The sequence below is a fragment of the Mustela putorius genome, unplaced genomic scaffold (genome assembly GCF_011764305.1).
Source record: "Mustela putorius furo isolate JIRA1106 unplaced genomic scaffold, ASM1176430v1.1 tig00000281_pilon_pilon_pilon, whole genome shotgun sequence".
Lineage (NCBI taxonomy): Eukaryota > Metazoa > Chordata > Mammalia > Carnivora > Mustelidae > Mustela > Mustela putorius.
Genome location: NW_025421343.1, coordinates 28,018,155 through 28,036,592, shown reverse-complemented (window position 1 = coordinate 28,036,592; position 18,438 = coordinate 28,018,155). Strand labels below are relative to the sequence as shown.

At 47.8% G+C, this 18,438-nt stretch overlaps 1 long non-coding RNA gene across 4 annotated transcripts in view; it reads right to left on the bottom strand.

Moving 5' to 3' along the window:
* Positions 1–932: 932 nt before the first annotated feature.
* The window catches only part of LOC123391771, a 60,413-nt gene continuing 42,907 nt past the window's right edge, over positions 933–18,438 (bottom strand). For 2 of the 4 annotated variants that reach the window (XR_006606508.1, XR_006606506.1), the window contains 3 exons: positions 2,466–3,183; positions 2,031–2,138; positions 933–1,520 (listed from right to left, as the gene is read on the bottom strand). This is a non-coding gene — a long non-coding RNA (uncharacterized LOC123391771). The remainder of the gene's footprint in view (positions 1,521–2,030; positions 2,139–2,465; positions 3,184–18,438) is intronic. The other 2 variants (XR_006606509.1, XR_006606507.1) reach the window with 2 other exon arrangements.

Here is an 18,438-nt window from a genome sequence, read left to right as displayed (position 1 = left end):
ATACCCACATTTGATTAGTGTGCAACATAGAACGTTTAGGCATTAGCATGTACTTGCAAGATACAAACTAGTTATGAACACCTATTTGTGATGTATTTTCTATAACATTTGTTTGCTACGTGCTCACTGTATTTTTGGTCAGCACTTGTTGCTAGATGTATCCAAGAATTGAGATTATCAAAGAATTGGGACAAATGAGGAAATGACCACCACTTACTTAGTTCTGTCCTCTTACTGAGAAAAGATGGTCTTTATCCATATTTTTGTTCATCTTGAGGAACGCCAGCCAAGTTTTGAGGGCACTCTCTTCTTTACACTCTCATTCGTTCCCAAGGCAACATACCATCCATTTCTTCACTGCCCAGTGGGGTAGCCGTTGGCCACAAGTGGCTATTAAGCACTTGAAATGTGGCTAGAGCCAATTGAGATGTGCTCTAAGTATAAAATACATGTTGTATTTCAAGGACTCAATATGAAAACAAGAATGTAAAATATGCCATGAAAAATTTTAATACAGATGACATGTTAAAATTAATAATACTTGATATATCTTAAACTATATTAATTAATAAAAATATTATTAAAGTAAATTTCACCTGTTTCTTCTTGCATTTTTAACAAGGTTGCAAGAAAATTTAAAACTACATATGTGACTTGCAATATTTTTCTCCTGGAAAGCACTCATCAACCCAGCTATTTAAACTCTAACACGGTTTTTTCATCTGTGAAACAGGGATAGCCATAATATCTTCCTCATAGGATCATTTTGAGGATAAGATAAATTAATATCTGTAAGACACATAGAACAATATCTAGCATGTAACAAGTGCTTTGGATATGTCCGCAAAATAAAGAAGTGATGCTTACCATATTTGGCATCTAAACCCCTTATATTACCCCAGCCCCCTACAAAAGAGAATTTGAGGCAAAGCTCAGGGGCAAATGTTTTATTGGAGGATAGAATCCCAGGGAAGGTGGACTGAGGGAAAGGGGGAATGAAGCAAGGAAGGAAGGAAGTACAAGGTGGCATCTTGTATTGTGGAGATGACTACGTCTCAGAAATGTCAGAGGAGGGAAGGTAAACAGTGTATCTGCCAGTTCCTTCCCAGCTCTGTTTCCCTCAGTCAAAGTTTGCCTCTTGCAGTACGAAGTCCTTCGTGTTCTCTGCTTATGTCACTGGGCCCCTCCAGGAGGACTCCAGGGGTCTAGGTGGACTGGACCGAAACTCTGGAGCCACTGTCGTCCCTGGCATGGCAGGTGTCATGGAAGTCAGTCTTGATGGAGCCTGACCCTTATCCCTGGAGGGTCTTTGAGCAGCGTCAGGTGACACAACAACAGTGACAGCCTTTATGATGGTGTGGAGGTCATCCTGTGGTTGGGGCTGGGTCAGCTAGGAGTCAGGACAAGAACGAAAGCCCAGGGTAGAGAGGTCCAAGTGGAATGAGGGAAGGAGGCGTGTTGTCTCAACTTCTCCTCTGGGATCCTGACATACCTACTATTGGTCTTCTCACCTGGAAAGACTGACAAGCATCTCAAGTTTGCATATTTGAGATTAAACTCTTGATCTCCAGCCTTGGATGGATGCCCTGACTCCAGACCCTCCATTCCCATCTTCTACAGCCCAGTAGACTCACCCACTTGCTCCAGCCTTAAACTCGGGCCCTGTACTTGAGGTCTTCCCACTCTCCAGCCCCACATACCTCCATCTGCAAATCCTGTTGATTCTACCTCTGAATCACATCTCAATGCCCCCCCGTGTCTTCTCACCCTGACCCGGAGGCCATGCCGCCCACACCTCTCCCACCACCTATTGCAGTAGAGGGGAAGTGGGTCTTCCTGCTTCCTATCTTTCCTCTGGCCAGTTCTTTCTTCTCTCTCCACACAGCAGCTAGAGTAATCTTGTGAAGGTGTGAACACAATCCTGCCCTTTGACTGCTTTAAAAACCTCCCCTGGCTTTCCACGGTGTTTAGAATCTGGCCCAAACTCCTTACGCCCTCCGCACCCCACCTTTGTTTCGTCATCTCCTTACCTGGAGACACTTCCCTCCTGGTTCCTCCGAGGCTAGCCTCATTCTTTCCTGACATGCTCCCAGTGGTTTCTTGTTTTAGGGCACAAATTGGCAGAATACTTCCCTCGTCTATTTTGTAAATAAAGTTTTATCAGAACATCAACAATACAGAGACTTATGGACAGTGAAGCCCTACCTGTGTGGAATCTGACCCTTTACAGAAAAAGTATGCTGACCCCTGTTTTAAGGCCTTTGACCTTGCCTAGGGCTCTTTCCCCAGCATCTTGCCCAGCTGGTTCATCGCCCTTTAACTCAAATAAAGCTTCCTTGACAATCTTGCTTTTACTAGAAGCTTCTTCCTGAACCCCATCCCCACCACACACCCCTTTATTCTCTGTCACCCCACTCTGCTTTTTGCCTTTCTAGTTCTTTCCCAAGTTGAGATTACATATTTACCAGTTTACTTGTTTATAGTCTCTTTCCTCGCCTTTCCATGCAAAGCTCCATGTGGGCAAGGGCCATGGCTGCCTCGTTTGTATGGTATCCCTCACACCTCCAAGTGCCTACTTTCATGGAAAAACTATTAGACTAAATGGCCCCTTTGGGGCGGTTCCTACCCTCCTCCTCCCCACCACCCTGATCTGCGTGGACCCAGCAACTCTGCTACTGCTGAGAACAGCTTGGGGGTGGCCGACGCTTCGAGAACACTTGAGCGTTGACTCTGAGCAGCAATGTTGGAATTCCTGACAATTCTCACCCATCCGGGAGCTGTGATTCCACTTCACTGTGCGATTTCTTTTTTTAACAACTCTACCATTTCCACGCTGTTTCATGCACATCAGAAGATTAAAAATGAGCACAGGGCAGTGTGAATTTACCTTGTCATTAAAGCAGCCTGAGAGTTCCCTTATTGGGGGACACCTACCTGCTTGAGAGGGCAGCTGGAGGCAGTCACCAACCTCCGCCAAGGCACCAAGGCATCGGGGGTTACCTCCTCCACAGCCACCAGGGGGCTGTGCCACCTTCCAGCATCTGGATTATGTACCCAGCGCCCCAGACAGGTAGGACAGGTGCCTCTGAGCTGGGGACACTGGCAAACAGCAACAGGGCAGGGGCTGGAGGAAGCAGGCCTGGTGTCCTTCACCAGGGACAGGCCAAGCATGGGCAGGAAGAGCTGTGGACACATCGACACACCAGACTGAGACCCAGGACCAAGCACAGCTGGCTTCAGATATGCACAGGCAGTCATGGGGTGGAGGGGGCAGGGCAGGAAGTGGCTCAGGGGGCCACTCCCTCTTCTTTACACATCAGAACACCGACATCTAGAGAAAGGAGCTGCTAAAATTAGAAGCAACTAGAACTCAGGTCTCCCCGTTCTCTTAAAATCTCCCTCTGTCAGCTATCTGGTGCTGCCAGGCTGTCTTACCAGGCAGTATCTAGAATGGCTGAACACAGGTACGATTTCTCTGGAAAGCTGTCATGAAGAAGGCTTGAAAGATGGACCCAGGCCCGAATCCGGGCTACCCAATAGCTATGATGCCACAGCAAAGGCCCCAGACCTCTTTGGGTCTCAGTTCCATGCCCATAAATTGGGACAAGAGTCCCTGCATGGCCGGGCAGTTTTGAGGATTCAATGGAAAACGCCCGAGGTGTGCTGAACCAGCAGCAGACACAGAGCAGACGTGTGGGCGTTCATTCGATGCTCGTTGAATTCTGAGCAGCCCAACCTGGCAGAGGAGAGGGCAGAGGCAGGAGTTCAACTCTCCATGGCTTATAAACAGCCTTTGTAACAACTATGAACCCCCTTGCAGAAGGAAGAATCCATAGCAGAGGCCCCTTCCCCAGCCCCTCCCTTCTGATCTCCCAGAAAGCCTGTATGGCGAGGGATTCTGGGCCACATTTACTAAGCAAAAGAAATGCACAAGCGTTTCACTCCTGCTAGGGCAAACCTTCCTGTTCAGCAGCTGTGGAGGTGATGCTATCCCCTCTGCATGTCTGCCGAGTCAGGCTGTGTTCTCATCACATTTTACTTTCTGGGATCCAGGCTTCAGTATTTTCCAACCTCGCTCTAGCCTTTGGAACTGTTCTTAAGAAAGGCATTACACCTGCTCTAGGCCATTTTATGAGTATCCAGCAAAACAATGCTATCATGAGTGTGATTTTTGACTTTCCTGGAAGTCCTGAAACAAATGTGTATCCACAAAATGTTACCATGGTCTAAAGGGATGCCTGGCTGCCTAGCCTGGGGGGTAGAGTATAGCAATGGATGCGAGGTTATGGGTTTGGTCCCTTTTATGCAGATTATGCTCTCCACCACCCCCTCATGCCCCGCGCCCTTCCTCAGCCAGGTAACCAGGTGGGAATAAGGTAAGAGTGGCTTGTGTAAATCCATTAGTCCTTCTGGGAGAAAAGCCTCAACGCATGGGCCATTGGTGGTGGGTCATTAACTCCCTCTGTGGGATGAAGGGCACCATTTGTTCTAATATGGGACATTTATTCAGAGGCCCCTGAGATCTCACAGTATCTTGCTTCTTTCGAATGGAGGAATTCTAAGGAATTCTGGGTCTTCAGCACCCACCAACCTCCCTCCAGAGAAGTCTTGCTTTTTTGCACATCTTTGTAAGATTGCATTTGAACTAAAATTTTGGCAGCTAAAAACCAGTTTGAAAACCATTGCATTAGAGTCTTAAAATTATGGGTACCAGGCTCTGTTCTGGGGGATCTACATATGTCATCTTGTGACATACACTTCTTAAAGCCATTTCAGTAGGTGGTGGCAGCCCCATTTCCTTGGCAAGGAAACCAAGGCTCAGAGAAAGCTAAGGTAGGGAGGAGCCCAGGCCCTGAACCCAGGTCTGCCTGGATAGAAGCCAATGTCTCCAGATCCTGTGGAATAGCAGTGTGTGCAATGACACAGGATTTCTAGCTGGAGATCTGGATTCAAGGTTGGCTTCTGCCTCTCCTTACCTGAGAGGTCCCTGATTGGACACTTTATGTTTTCTGAGCCTCATCTTTCTCCTCCACAAAATGAGCACGAGAATAACCCCAGGGAGGAGATGCACATACCACATCAGATCCTAGGGGTGCTGTTTGTGTGGAGTCTCAGGAAAGAGACCAGAGCGCCTCCCCCAGGACGCCCTGCACCCCCAGTTGGAGGATTTATGGCACTATAACCAGCAGACTCCATGATTCCCAAAGACCCCAGGTTTGGGGGTGCTGAGCTACAAGGTCAGGGTGTCCCTCGGGGACCAGAAGCCCGCAGTTGCCCTTGGTCTGGGGCTCTGGACCCAGGCTCAGGATCAAAGCAAGTGCTTTGTTCACCAGGGCAAGACACACACACCTTCCCCCCCGGCAGTCCTCTTTAATTAACTGGGAGCCTTGGAGCAATACCTTTTTTGGGTGCTTATCAGTGTATCCTGATAAAATAATTAATGGGTTTCTCTTCTCCGCTGAGCATCCTCCTGCCCCAAGAGGGCTGTGCTCGGAAGGAAGGTGCTAATTAGTTCCTGTGTGATTATCTGGTTGAAGACACTGCTCCAAGTCTCTGCAAATCATCCTCAGCCCTCCCCCTCCCCTGGGGGAGACTTGAGCTCTCTGTTTATTCCTTTTGCTGGGTGCTGGCTCTGCCCACAAAGCTCAGCCCCTTCCGCAGACAGCCTCTCTCTCTCTGACCTCAGTGTCTGCAGGTGGCAACCTGGTGCCCAGGGCCCCGCCTTGAGCCTGTGAGCCATCACCAGGAAGCTCTCAGGGAGGTTCCTGGAAACACTTCAGAGCAAGTCCAGACTTTCTAAGCCTGCTTCAGTGGAAAGAGCAAGAACAGCAGAGTGTCGTGGAAAGAGCCCTTTGCTAGGGCCGGAGGATGGATTCTAGACTGAGCTGTGTGGCCTGGCCTAAATTGTGCTTTCTCTCCTTGTCTCAGTTTCCTTAGCTGTACAAAAGGAGCTGGTCTACAAACAGAAACAGCAAATGTGTGGTTTTGCCAACTGTGATGAACAGGTCACAGCTCCGCACTGCACCAAGATCGTGGAGCCACGGCCAACTTCTGTGGGATGACTGAGCTGCAGAGGTTGATCAGTGATGTTGGTCATGGTTGATGCAGGTGGTGTGGTTCCCAAAGTGGCGCTGATGGCATTCAGCTGAGGACAGTCCTCACCGTGTTTAACTGTGCTGTGCCTTTCAGGATGCTCAGTGTCCTTGTCAACACTCACTAAATGGCAAACACTCCACACATTTCCAGACATTCTGTGGGGGGCATCGCCATCCCTGGCTAAGAACCACAGGTAGGGAAGTAGAAATAACAGTTGGGATGCTTTTGGCTGCAAGAAAACAAAGGTGATTCTTAAAGTATCTTAGCTAAAATGGAAATCTATTTGTTTATGTGACAGAGAAACAACGGGAGTGGCTTGGGCTGCCACCTTTCTCCATCCAACAAAGAGCTCCCCTCCAAGGGAATCTGTAGGAGGGCAGGTTTTTCTGTGTTTGCCTCCACCAGCCCCTTTCTATTTGGGGGGAAATAATGAAACAGATGAGCAGCAAGGCCCTTTCAACTATGGAAGCCAAAGGGTGGGGGGTAGTGAGCTCTTCTTCTCACCTGTGGCATCTAGATTATTAGCAAGGGCTTAAGCACAGCCAACTACAGGTGCCTGGCTGGGACTTAGAATCCAGAGAGGCCACACAGAGTCTCAAGGGTCCATCAGGGATAATATGTGCTAATGGTGCTGAGGCTGGGGTTTCTAGGTGTCCAGGGGGTGATGCGTGCCAGCAGGGCTGCAGGGGGTCAGTGGCAATGATGGCTCAGACATCATCCCAGGCTCACTGCCCAGTAATGGGCTTGACTGAGCCTTTGCTATCCTCAGCTCCTGCCTCTGCTCTGTTCTTCAGCCTTCCTATAGATTCTGTGAATGACCCACTACCCTTTCAGTAAATGACTTTCCCTACTAAGTTGGCTGGAGTTGATTTCCATTGCTTACAACCCAAACTCTCACTAATATAGTTGGAATGGAGAATCTAGGTAGGATGGAAAACCAGAAAGCAAGTGGGATGCTTCAAAGTCTCAGGGCACTTGGAAAAGGCAGCTGGGAATCAAAAGCCAACAGGACCCAGGGGCCACCGAGGCAATTTTCCATGATGGTGCCCGTGCCAGTGATCTTGTTGAAGACTGCGAATTCCTTCCCACAGGGGCAGTGCTCACCACCCGTGATGCCCCTTTCTTTGCCACATAGGGTTAAACAGACAGGTGACTCCAAGCTTGTCACCACCAGTTCTAGAAAACAGCGCTTGTTTGAACTTGAAAAAGCAACAACACCAATGCCTGAGTCTTTCCCTCCTCCCTGATCCACAAAGACACACAAAAGAAGGGCCAGTGTTGTTGCCATGGACTCTGTGGGTAAGGAGAGCCCCCTTGGCAGCAGAGGTGATTACTATACCCTCCTCCTCTTCCTCTAGCAGGAAATGGCCAAAGGTAAAAGCTTTGATGGGGGCAGGAATCCAGTAGAAGCTGTAGGAGGAACAAGAGAAGCACCCTCTGTTGGAGCAGCAAAGGGAAGGAACCTAGCTGTGAAGCTAGTTGCTTTCCTTGAAGACCTTCTGCTTCATGGTTGGACTTGGGAGTGGCTCTTGAAGTTTCCTAGTTAGTTGTTTACCCCTCCTCCACCCCTACCTCCCTGCCCCACCTCCTAAGTGCCTGGAAGGTAGAAGCCTTCAAGAGGCAGAGACTGGGGGTGGAGGGGTGGAGATCATGAGCTCTGGACCCGGAGTCGAATTTCCTGAGTCCAAATTCCAGCTCTGTCCAAAGCTGTGTATATATATGGGCAAGTTATTAAATGACTGTTCCTCAGTTTTCTCCCTTAGAATGATAAAAATAGTGAGAGCTACCTCACAAGATTACTCTGAAGATTAAATGAGTAGGGGCGCCTGGGTGGCTCAGTTGGTTGAACGTCTGACTCTTGCTCCAGCTAAGGTCCAGATCTCAGTGTTGTGAGATTGAGTCCTGGGTTGGGCTCCATACTCAGCACAGAATCTACTTAAGACTCTTGCCCTCCAACTGGACAGCCACATGCAGAAGAATAAAACTGGACCATTTCCTTATACTATACACAAAAATAGACTCAAAATGGAAGATAAATGTGAGTTAAAAATCATCAAAATCTTAGAGGAGAACACAAACAGCAACCTCTTCTACCTCGGATTCAGCAACTTCTTGCTAGACATGTCTCCAAAGGCAAGGGAAACAAAGGCAAAAATGAACTATTGGGACTTCATCAGGATAAAAAGGTTTGCACAGCAAAGGAAGCAGTTGACAAAACCAAAAGACAACCGACAGAATGGGAGAAAATATTTGCAAATGACACATCAGAATAAGGACTAGTATGTAAAATCTATAAAGAACTTATTAAACTCAATACCCAAAGAACAAATAATCCAATTGAGAAATGGGCAGAAGACATGAACAGACATTTCTGCGAAGAAATCATCCAGATGGCCAACAGACAATGAAAAATGCTCCACATCATTCGGCATCAGGAAATACAAATCAAAACCTCAGTGAGATACCACCTCACCTACCAGTCAGAATGACTAAAATTAACAAGTCAGGAAACAACAGATGTTGGTGAGGTTGCGGAGAAAGGGGAACCCTCCTACACTGTTGTTGAGAATGCAAGCTGGTGCAGCCACTCAACACACACAACAGTGTGGCGTTTCCTCAGAAAGTTGAAAATAGAGCTACTGTATGATCCAGCAATTGTATTACTAGGTATTTACCCCAAAGATACAAATGTAGTGATCTGAAGGGGCACCTGTACCCCAATGTATATAGCAGCAATGTCCACAATAGCCCAACTACGGAAAAGGTCCAGATGTCCATTGACAGATAAATGGATAAAGAAGATGTGGTGCACACACACACACACACACACACACACAGAGGAATATTACGCAGCATCAAAAAATGAAATCTTGCCATTTGCCATGATGTGGATGGAACTTGAGGGTATTATGCTAAGTGAAATAAGTCAATCAGAGAATGACAACTATCATATAAGCTCACTGATATGCGTAATTTAAGAAACAAAACGGGATAATCAGGAAAGAGGAAAAAATAAAACAAGGTGAAACCAGAGAGGGAGACAAACCCTAAGAGACTCTAAGTCATAGGAAATAAACTGAGGGTTGCTGGAGGGGGTGTGAAGGGCTGGGGTAACTGGGTGATGGACATTAAGGAGGGCGTGTGATGTAACGAGCATTGGTGGGTGTTACATTAAGACTGATGAATCACAGACCTGTACCTCTGAAACACTAATACATTACATATTAATTAATTGAATTAAAATACTTTAAAAAATAAATCTTACCCTTTGCCGCTCTCCCCAGCTCTCTCTCTCTCTCTCTCTCTCAAATAAATAAATAATTTTTAAAAAAAGATTAAATGAATTATAAATACAATGTGCTCAGAATGGGGCCTGGCACAGAGTAGGATCTCAGTACATGTAAAGTAAAAGTCTTAGTTCCTCTGGGTGGCGCCTAGCACCAGGTTGGGTCTTCCAACCTGTTGAATAAAGGATCCAGTTCTCCAAAGAGTCCTGAACGGAACCAGGAAGTTAGGAAGAACAAGGTCATCACAGTCTGGGAGGGCCCCAGATTAATGTTTGCTCCTTAAAACCAGAGAGATAACCTATCTCTCTTATCAGAGAGATAAGTCCGGCACCGCAGGAACTCTGCAGCAGGCCCGCAGCGTACGCACACAGGCATGCCCGCACAAACACGCATGCGCACACACACGCACAGGCTCACACACACACAGGCGCACAGCCGGCCTCACGCAGCCCAGCCTCCAGCACCCAGCACCTTCCTTACATCCCCAACAGCTCCTTGCCCCCTTTGACCTACTTTCCCAGGCATGGGATTCCACCAGTCACTTTTCTCAGCCTACAGTCCACTTCTGTACCCTCAGTGTTCAAGATCCAGGCGCTCCTGGAAGAGGGAAAGAGGACCTGGAAAACCCAGCGCTCCTAAGCTCCTCCTGCCATGAACCCTCTGGCTTTCTCTTCTCAACGTTCCTAACACAGAGTTGGAAATCTGCAGAGCTGTTGACTTCTCTGTAGGTCTGGGAGCAGACAGCCGCGCCCTTGTCCCAACTTCTCTTTTCGGGCCAGAATAATACCTTTAGTGACAATACTATGACTACTGGTACTGCTGCTAGTAACAATAGTACAACTACTGCTGCTGCTGGTACTTAAAACATGCTAAGTACTCTTCTGTACCCCTTTTGGATAGTAACTCTTTATCATCCTCTTAACAATCTTATGAAGAGGTAAGTACTATAATCATCATTCCATTTTACAGATGGGTAAACTGAGTCACAAAAAAATGGTGGCTAGCCCAAGGCCATGCAACTAGTAAGAGGCAACCAATCTGTCCCCAGTGTCTGAACCATTAACCACTGCAAGAACTTTACTTTGAGCCCTGAAAGGCTTGTAGCACCCCACCCCCACTCACACACGTAGTTCAAAGCAAATCTAGGACTCCATCATAAAACAACGTGAGAAGGTACAGCAGAGTTCTGACTGTTTTCCCTAGTGGCTACTTCAGCGCTTTAAAAAATAATCGTTCCAGACATACATTTTCCCCGCCTTGTCTTGTTCCCCCAGACATACATATTTTCCCCCTGGTGCCGTAAGCATACCCGTTGCTCAGCCTCACAGGTAATCCAAGCATTGGTTTCTCCTCCCTCTGACCAGAGCAGCCTCTACCTGAGAAGTTCAAGGTTGGTCAAGCCTGGGATGGGTTGCTGCCCCCTGGGAGGCATGGAAAGTGCTTCTCGGTTGGAAGGGGATTGACTTTGCGCCCCCCTCCCCGCCCCCCCATCTGTAAATGGCTGGAGGGGCTGGCTGCCCTGGAGGACAGTATTGTGTGAATTGAGGAGTGTCCCTTGGGAGATGAAGGGGACTGCCAGGGCTCTGTGTTTGTGTGTGTGTGTGTGTTGACGGGGGTATCTTAGAGCCCCTCCCTGGTCGCCTTGACCCACTGACTCTTCTAGTCACGGAGGAGATTTCTGGCCCCCATTCCAGTAGTGGCAAGTAGGCCGTAGTGTGTTCTTGGTCAACGGTTGTCCCTGAAAGAATGCCCCCCCCCAAACCCTTCCTTTCATTTCAGTCAGTTCTGTGACAGAATACTAACAGAACTGCAGATTTTGCAGCCTCCAATTTACTGCCTCTCCCTCATTCAGCATGCAGCAAGGACCACCCCCACCCCCAAGACATACACACCTAGTTCCAGGGCCTGGACTAGGTTGAAAAGGTGAGTAAAACTCACAGGGCCAGCGATCACACATGCTCAGAGTCGGGGGGACCTCATGCCTCATTTCCTTGCGGTACTCCCCCCCCCCACCCATCCGTCTGCCACCACACTGCGGGACAGAGATAGGGTTTCACGTTTCTCCAAAGCCCCAACAACAATGGGACCCACAACAGTCCCATTGCCTAGCTCAAAGCCTTGAGGTCCATAATCCCCCATACGTGTTTGACAATCTGAGTCTGGAAGCCGGGGAGACCTGAAAATTTATTTAGCCCCATGGTTCTCCAAGGGGTAATACTTCCTCCCTAAGAAGCGTTTTGAAAATTTGTGGAGCACTTTTGTTCGCTGGGAGGAGAGGGTCACAGCAGCTACATGTCTTGCAATGCAGGGGACAGTCCTATAGAATGCCCTGTCCTCCCTCTCACCTGTCTCTCCAGTGTTTCCTCCAGACATTCGTGCACTGAAAACCCGAGTCATCATTTCCAGAGCCTGGAAACTCTAATTCCATATTACCTAGAAACCACTCTTTTGCGTGGTTTTTAACGTATAGGGAATATTCTAGATATACCACTTCTCTGAACATCAAGGGAAAATTGTGCTTGATTTTAGCCTTCACTTTCCCAAGCGTTGTTGGCTGCTGTGGAAAATCACTTCACCGATGGTGGCACCTGCTCTTGGTAGTGGAATTGCCAAGAAGACAACATGTGGATATCGGTTTGCATGGGCGCTGCGGCTGTCAAGTTGAATCTACATGGGGACTCAAACATTTCTCATTGAGTCTTTCCGTGTAATGGGGGTTTGGCATTTCCATATTGAATAGGTCACTGAATGTAGGTATGGACGTGTCTGTCTATCCTCTTACTTCTCCTAGTGGTTTATTACTAGAGCATTAAATGGAATTTAAATTAAATTTTGAAATGTTGAGGGTGGTCATTTTTAGGAATTTCATTTCAGGATAATATAGGGGGTGTTACATTTGTTACAAAAGGGGGCCATGGAGTCTGATGAGGGGAAGGACCCTGGAGCGAGTTCAATCCCACAGCTTTGGTCTCAGCTGTCCCCAGTGGATGCAACCCTACCGAAATTTTAAAGTTTTCCAGAATACAAGTTTACACTATCCTCCACAGCAAACCATTTATTAAATTATTCATTTTGTGAGTCTCTGAAATGATGGTGTGCTTGGGACCACAATGAATATCAGTCCCTTCTAAACTCCTTTTCTTGCCTTGAGATGGACCTTGATCCAGGCAGTGGGAAGGGAGAAGGGCTGGGAAGGCTGGAAACAGAGACACTTTGGAGATAAGAGGCTGGGTTGTAGGCACTGTGTGGACAACAATCTGGGAATGTCTCTGGGTCTCATGCGCAAAATGAGGCATCTGGGCTGGGTCGATCTAGTGCTGTGGCAAACTGTGACTCTGTCTGGTTCTTTGGTTCTGCAGGATGGCTCAGAGTGGGCGTAGCAGGTAAAGAGACGGTCTTTAAAGTCAGTCTGGTCTCTGAATCCTGCCCTTCCACTCAATAGCAGGTGACCTTCTGCAAATGACTTAACCTATCTGAGGCTCAGTGACCTCACCTATAATAAGAGGATCAAAAAGCACCCATCTGGTAGGGTGTTTGTGCACGCTAAGACAAAGGACACAGGAATCCTGGCACGTGTTAAATATGCTTGCTACCACGCCGTTGCCTTGCCCTGTGCCAAAGACTTGCCCCTTACCTGGCGGATATATTTCTGTTGTCTTCTGATGTGTGCTGTGATAGGATGTGAGGACCCCACTGATACACTGTGGTGCCACATCCCAGAGGGTTTCACCTCACCCCAATACCAAGCAGCCTAGTCTGATGTTGCTGATTTCAATAGCCAGCCCTGACCAAAGCTAAAATCTTGTGCTCCAGGCCACGGAGGCCCAAACAACACCAAGATAAAATCATCAGTTTAATAATAGGATGATATGAACTTGTTGTTTACTCACTTAACAAATAAGCAGAGCAGAAATTGTTACGCAAGTCGATAGAGCAGTGTTACTAGTCTGCCTCACTGGCTCTCCACACTGTGTGGAGCAGTTTGGGTGGAACACAACCTCTTGCCTACACTAATAAAAGCATGCTATTCCCGAATCAAAATAACAGTAGCCTCCTCTAGGGTTCCCGACCAAGATAAACGTTGTTGGAATAGTTAGGGTGCTATGCCTCTATTCCCCTGGCAAGTTTGGCTCAGTAGATGTCAGAAGGTGAGGAGGACAGAGCCCAAGGTGATGACACTCTCAGGAAGCAAGTGGATCTAGCAGACATGCAGACTGACCTAGCTTTGCCCCAGATGGAGGTTTCTACTGGATCAGTAGGCTCATCAAGGCAACAGGCTTGATACTTTCTCTGCCTGAAGGCAGGGGGCTGGGTGGGAAGGCCCTCTCTGGTCACATTTCTCTCTGAGCCTCAATTATGAGTCTGTGACTCAGAGCCTCTCCATGGCTGAGAGGTGCTAATTGGTTCACATGCTGCTTTCCAAGATGTGAGCTGGGAAGGGCTAGCTGTTTTGGTGCAGCCCATTCCAGAATATTCCCTAGGGTTCTCTGTGATCCTGGGGCAGGACATGGGGGAGGGATGGTGAAGAGGAGAGAAGTGCTGGAAAATTCGATCAAGGAGTAGAAATGATAAATCCGTTGGCTCCAGAATTATGTCGGCTGAAGGTAGCAGACGACTTCAAGGATGAAAATTCTAGGGATTTTTCCCACCAATCTGTAAGCAAGTAGATGTACCTGTTTGTCCCTAGTGGGATTACACACAAGTCCCTGTGGTTTAAGCTCTGAAGGGTCATAGAGGATAAATGCAAAAACATGGTTACCTCTGACCAAGTCCTTGAAAGTCTCTAAGACCATATACATAACCATTTGTTCTTGTGCTTTCTTCCCTTACTGGGACCAACAAGGAGTTAGAGGTAAGTCAGTGCCAACAAGACCTGATAGACAAAACATTGTGTGTTTGTGTGCGTGCGTGTGTAATTGTGTGTGTATGTGTGTGTGTGCTGGGAGGAGTTTGCAAAATGAATAGGGTCTGGGGCACATTTTATCGGGTAAATTGGGGACTTCCCAAGAATGAACATGCTTGGCCATGAGCTGGCCTGGCCTGCTTCTTTGGATAAGAGGGCCGAGGCACACATGGCTTTATTAATAGCCCCAGCATCCCAGAATCCTTTTTCCCTAAACTAGTTCCATTTGTGGTTCCAATGGGGTTTTGTGCTTGGTTCTCATGAGTTATTTTCTGTCCTCTGCCCTCTGCCCTCTGCCCTTCTGCAGTGGGTCAGCCAGGGGAGCTGAGCTAGGGACCCGACTGGTGGCATGGGGGCCAGTCCTCCAAGAAGAAAGAAAGGCTATGGGGGTGGGGTGGGGCCTTCCAGAGAAAGTCCCCACCAAGTGCTTTGTGAGGACTCCAAGGTTACTGCTGCAGAGAACGGACACTGATGGGAGCAAACTAGGCATTTAGGAAAAAAAAAAAAATCCAAGTGGAGGTGCTTCTGAGGACTACCAAGGCCTAAGGCTCACCCCTAAAGGAAGGGATAAACATGTTCCCTGTGCACAAGGACTGAGTTCTCCAAAATTTGCAGCCCAGAATTCCCTGAATAAGTGCTAAGGCCACAAATACAAGCTCGGCTCCTTGTTCCCATCTTCCTTCTTGCTGGGAGCCAGGGTTTGCTGTAGTAACAAAAGACTCCATTGCGCTGACAAGACACTTCATGCCCAGCATCACAACCCAACACCTTCCCAAGTTAGGTCAATTTTGTTAAGAAAAAGAGAGCATCTTGTGGCACAATAACTGTCATTATTTGAAGAATAGTGGCGCTGTTCATCACACCTGTTCCTTACTACCCTCCAGGGATACTGGACAGATAATTAAGTTTATCATCACACTTTGGAAGAAAGAGCAGTGCAGCTGGCTGTAGGACCTCTGGGAGCGGGGGGCAGTGGCTCCAGCAACTCGGGGCTGGGGCATGGACATTTGGGAGAAAAGTCTACCCTTGATTTGCAGATTTGGGGCTGAATGACTCACTATTCATTGAAGCTTGAAGTGGTGGATGTGGGTGAGAAGAAACAGAAGAGTGAAAGTGAAAAGGAGAGTAAGGATGAAAGCCAGGGGTAGTTCACCTCGAGGGGAAGTAAAGGAGGGAAGAAAGGAGGGAAAAATCACGCTTAAGCCAACTTTGTGTTTCTTAAGTCATTCTTGTGCCTAGAACGTGCTTAAGGAAGGAAAGAGAGAAGGAGGAAGGTGGCAAGCCACCAGAATGACAAGGGAACGAATATTTATCCAGCACCTTCTCTGTGTCTCATACTTTGGTTGTTGTTGTAGAGTGTGTGTGTGTGTGTGTGTGTGTGTGTGTGTGTGTGTGTGTGTGTGTACTTGGAATATATCACCACACTCGATTATTCACTTATTCTCGTGTTCCAGATGAAGGTCCAGCAGTTCAGAGACAGGTACCCAAAGGCCCACAGGTAGAAAGTCATAGAGATCCGATGGGATCCCAGCCTGTTTGACTCCGCCCACCCTTACCTTTCACAGTAAGGTAAGAAGAAAACCAACTACAGTCGGTCAGAGTGCAAAGGTAGAGAGAATTAGTAGTTCCAAAGGGAGGCAGGAACAAACCAAAGTTTATTCAAGAAAGGGGAGATCTGGGGCACCTGGGTGGCTCAGTGAGTTGAGCCTCTGCCTTCGACTCAGGTCATGATCTCAGGGTCCTGGGAGGAAGCCCCGCATCGGGCTCTCTGCTCAGCAGGAAGCCTGTTTCCCCCTCTCTCTGCCTGCCTCTCTGCCTGCTTGTGATCTCTCTCTCTCTCTGTCAAATAAATAAATAAACAAAATCTTTAAAAAAGAATATAGGGGAGATCTGAGCGTTCCTTTAGACAAAGTGGATGGAGCACCAAGATTGGAAGAAACGAAAGATCCTGAATGGGATGTGGTGGGGTGGGGAGTGGGCCTGAGGACAAATGGCCTCTACAGATAATGTGGGCAATAAAGAGAACACCCCGGAGGGGAAGGCGGGGGCTCGGGGAAGTCTGCAGAAATTGGAACCTAATGGAAAATAAGAGTTCACTAGAAGAAAAGACAGAGAAGGACATTTAAGGCAGGGAAAGTCAAATGGACAATGTGAGGAGGGCTACAACACATGAACTGTGTATCAGTTAAGATTGTTTGGCAGAGAGTAGCAGAAAACCCTCACCTAGTGGCTTAAATGAGTAAGGGGTTCATCTTTCTCATACAACTGGGAGACTAGAGGGAGATAGCCCAGGTCTGGTATGGCAGTTTAATGAGGCCCTTGGAGACCCAACTTCTTCTGTCCTCCTGTTCTGACATCCCCAACTCAAAGCTTCTGTCCTGTTCCTCACAAAGGGGTTGCTGCACCACCAAACATTGTGTCTGAGATCAAGGAAGGAAGAGGGAGGAAGTGATGGACTTGGTGGGAAGCTATTCTCCAGGATTTCTGCCTACCTTGGGCCAGCTAGAATGGTATCATCAACCTGGTACCTTACCTGCAAGACAGGGTGGGAATTTGAGTATTTCTCTTTCCACCCTCTGTACTATATATGGGACACAAGGTAGAAGAGTATCAGAACGGAGGTTGACCAAACCAAGCTATGGAATCTGCCACAGTGTGTTTAGCAAAATTGTGAATGGTCCAGATTAGATGAAGATGAAGGAGGGACTGCAGAGAGGGTTGGTAGGTGGAGCTGAATTGTGAGTGTCCTTTCTCACCAGGCTTGGCTATAACTACTTAGAAGAATCCAGACCCCAGGGGACTGTCAGTCCTTTAGTTGTGACCCAGGGTTTGGTCATTGGCAAGCAGGTGACTATATCTTTCCAAAATGGTCTACTCTTAGTTTTCAGAAGAATGTCATAGATAAACATGATTCCTTTTCCCATAAAATTCCTTCTTTCTTCCATCCATCCATCCATCCATCCATCCATCCATCCATCCATCTGGTGTCAAAGAAGCATTTATTATCTTTGCACCAGATGTTGTGCTAAGCTTGTTCTCCCCCTGCCCTTCTCTCAGTCTCTCCTTTTTAATCTCTCCTTCTCTTCCCCAGGCTGGGCCAAGACCTTTTGCAAACGTGGGAGCCTGAGGATGAAGAGTTATCTAAGACAGTTGCTATTTCAGTCCCGAACTTGAAGCTAAAAATGTTCAAATGGAAAAAAAAAAAAAAAGTTTAAAAATATAGATGTGTATTTTTCTAAAACCCCATTAAGCTGTCAAGGGCCCTCAGTGTGTGTTTCCTTTCCCATCGTTGCTAATCAGCAAGGTATGTGTATGCCCCAAACAGAGGAGTAGCCAGCCAGCCTCCTCCTCCTACTTTTTCTCCCCCAACCTCTTTCTGCTGTTGCTGGCACCAGAGCTGTTCCCCAGGCTTGGGAACCTGGGAACTGGGCCTCCACTCCCCAGGGAGACTGCTGGATGGAACAGCACCCCAGCCCCTCCATAGCAGCTGGAAAACCAGCTCTGCCTTTCCCAATGGCACATTTGGACTGTCTGGGCTCAAATCCTGGCTGCACCCCTTACTAGATGTGTAACTTTAAGTGCTTTATTATTTCTGCATCTCAGCTTCCTCATCTGTGAAATGGGGATAGATAACATTAGGCATGTCTTAGTGTCACTGCGAGATTAGCATTTAGAATAGGGACCGTGTTCACAGAACTCAGTGTACGCTGTCCGTTATCACTGTTACTGTTTCCAGAAGTGCTATTGCCTCATTGCACTCCATTCCTTTCCCCACCTTTAGACCGTCTTAGAACACAAGAGATGAAAAACAGACCCTGAGATCCCCTTATCCCATCACACGACACCTGTCATACCAGCCACGCAGACAGAAGCCTGAGGAGGAGGGGCTCGGAAGAGAGACTCTGACGGTGGGGAGGCACGGGCCAGTCCCAGGCAGGAGGACTGCACTCCCAGCCCAGATTCAAGGCAACCCCTTGGGACACCCCCTCACCTTCGATGTCTCTTTTGGCTCAACAGGTGACTGCCTCAAAGGAGGTATTTACAAGAGGAGGTTTGAGGAAGTCAGAAGGAGCACTTTCTAGCTCTGGAATCAATGATTCTGATACTTATTTACATAAATAGTCAGCGCCATGGCCAGCCAGTGAATAAGAG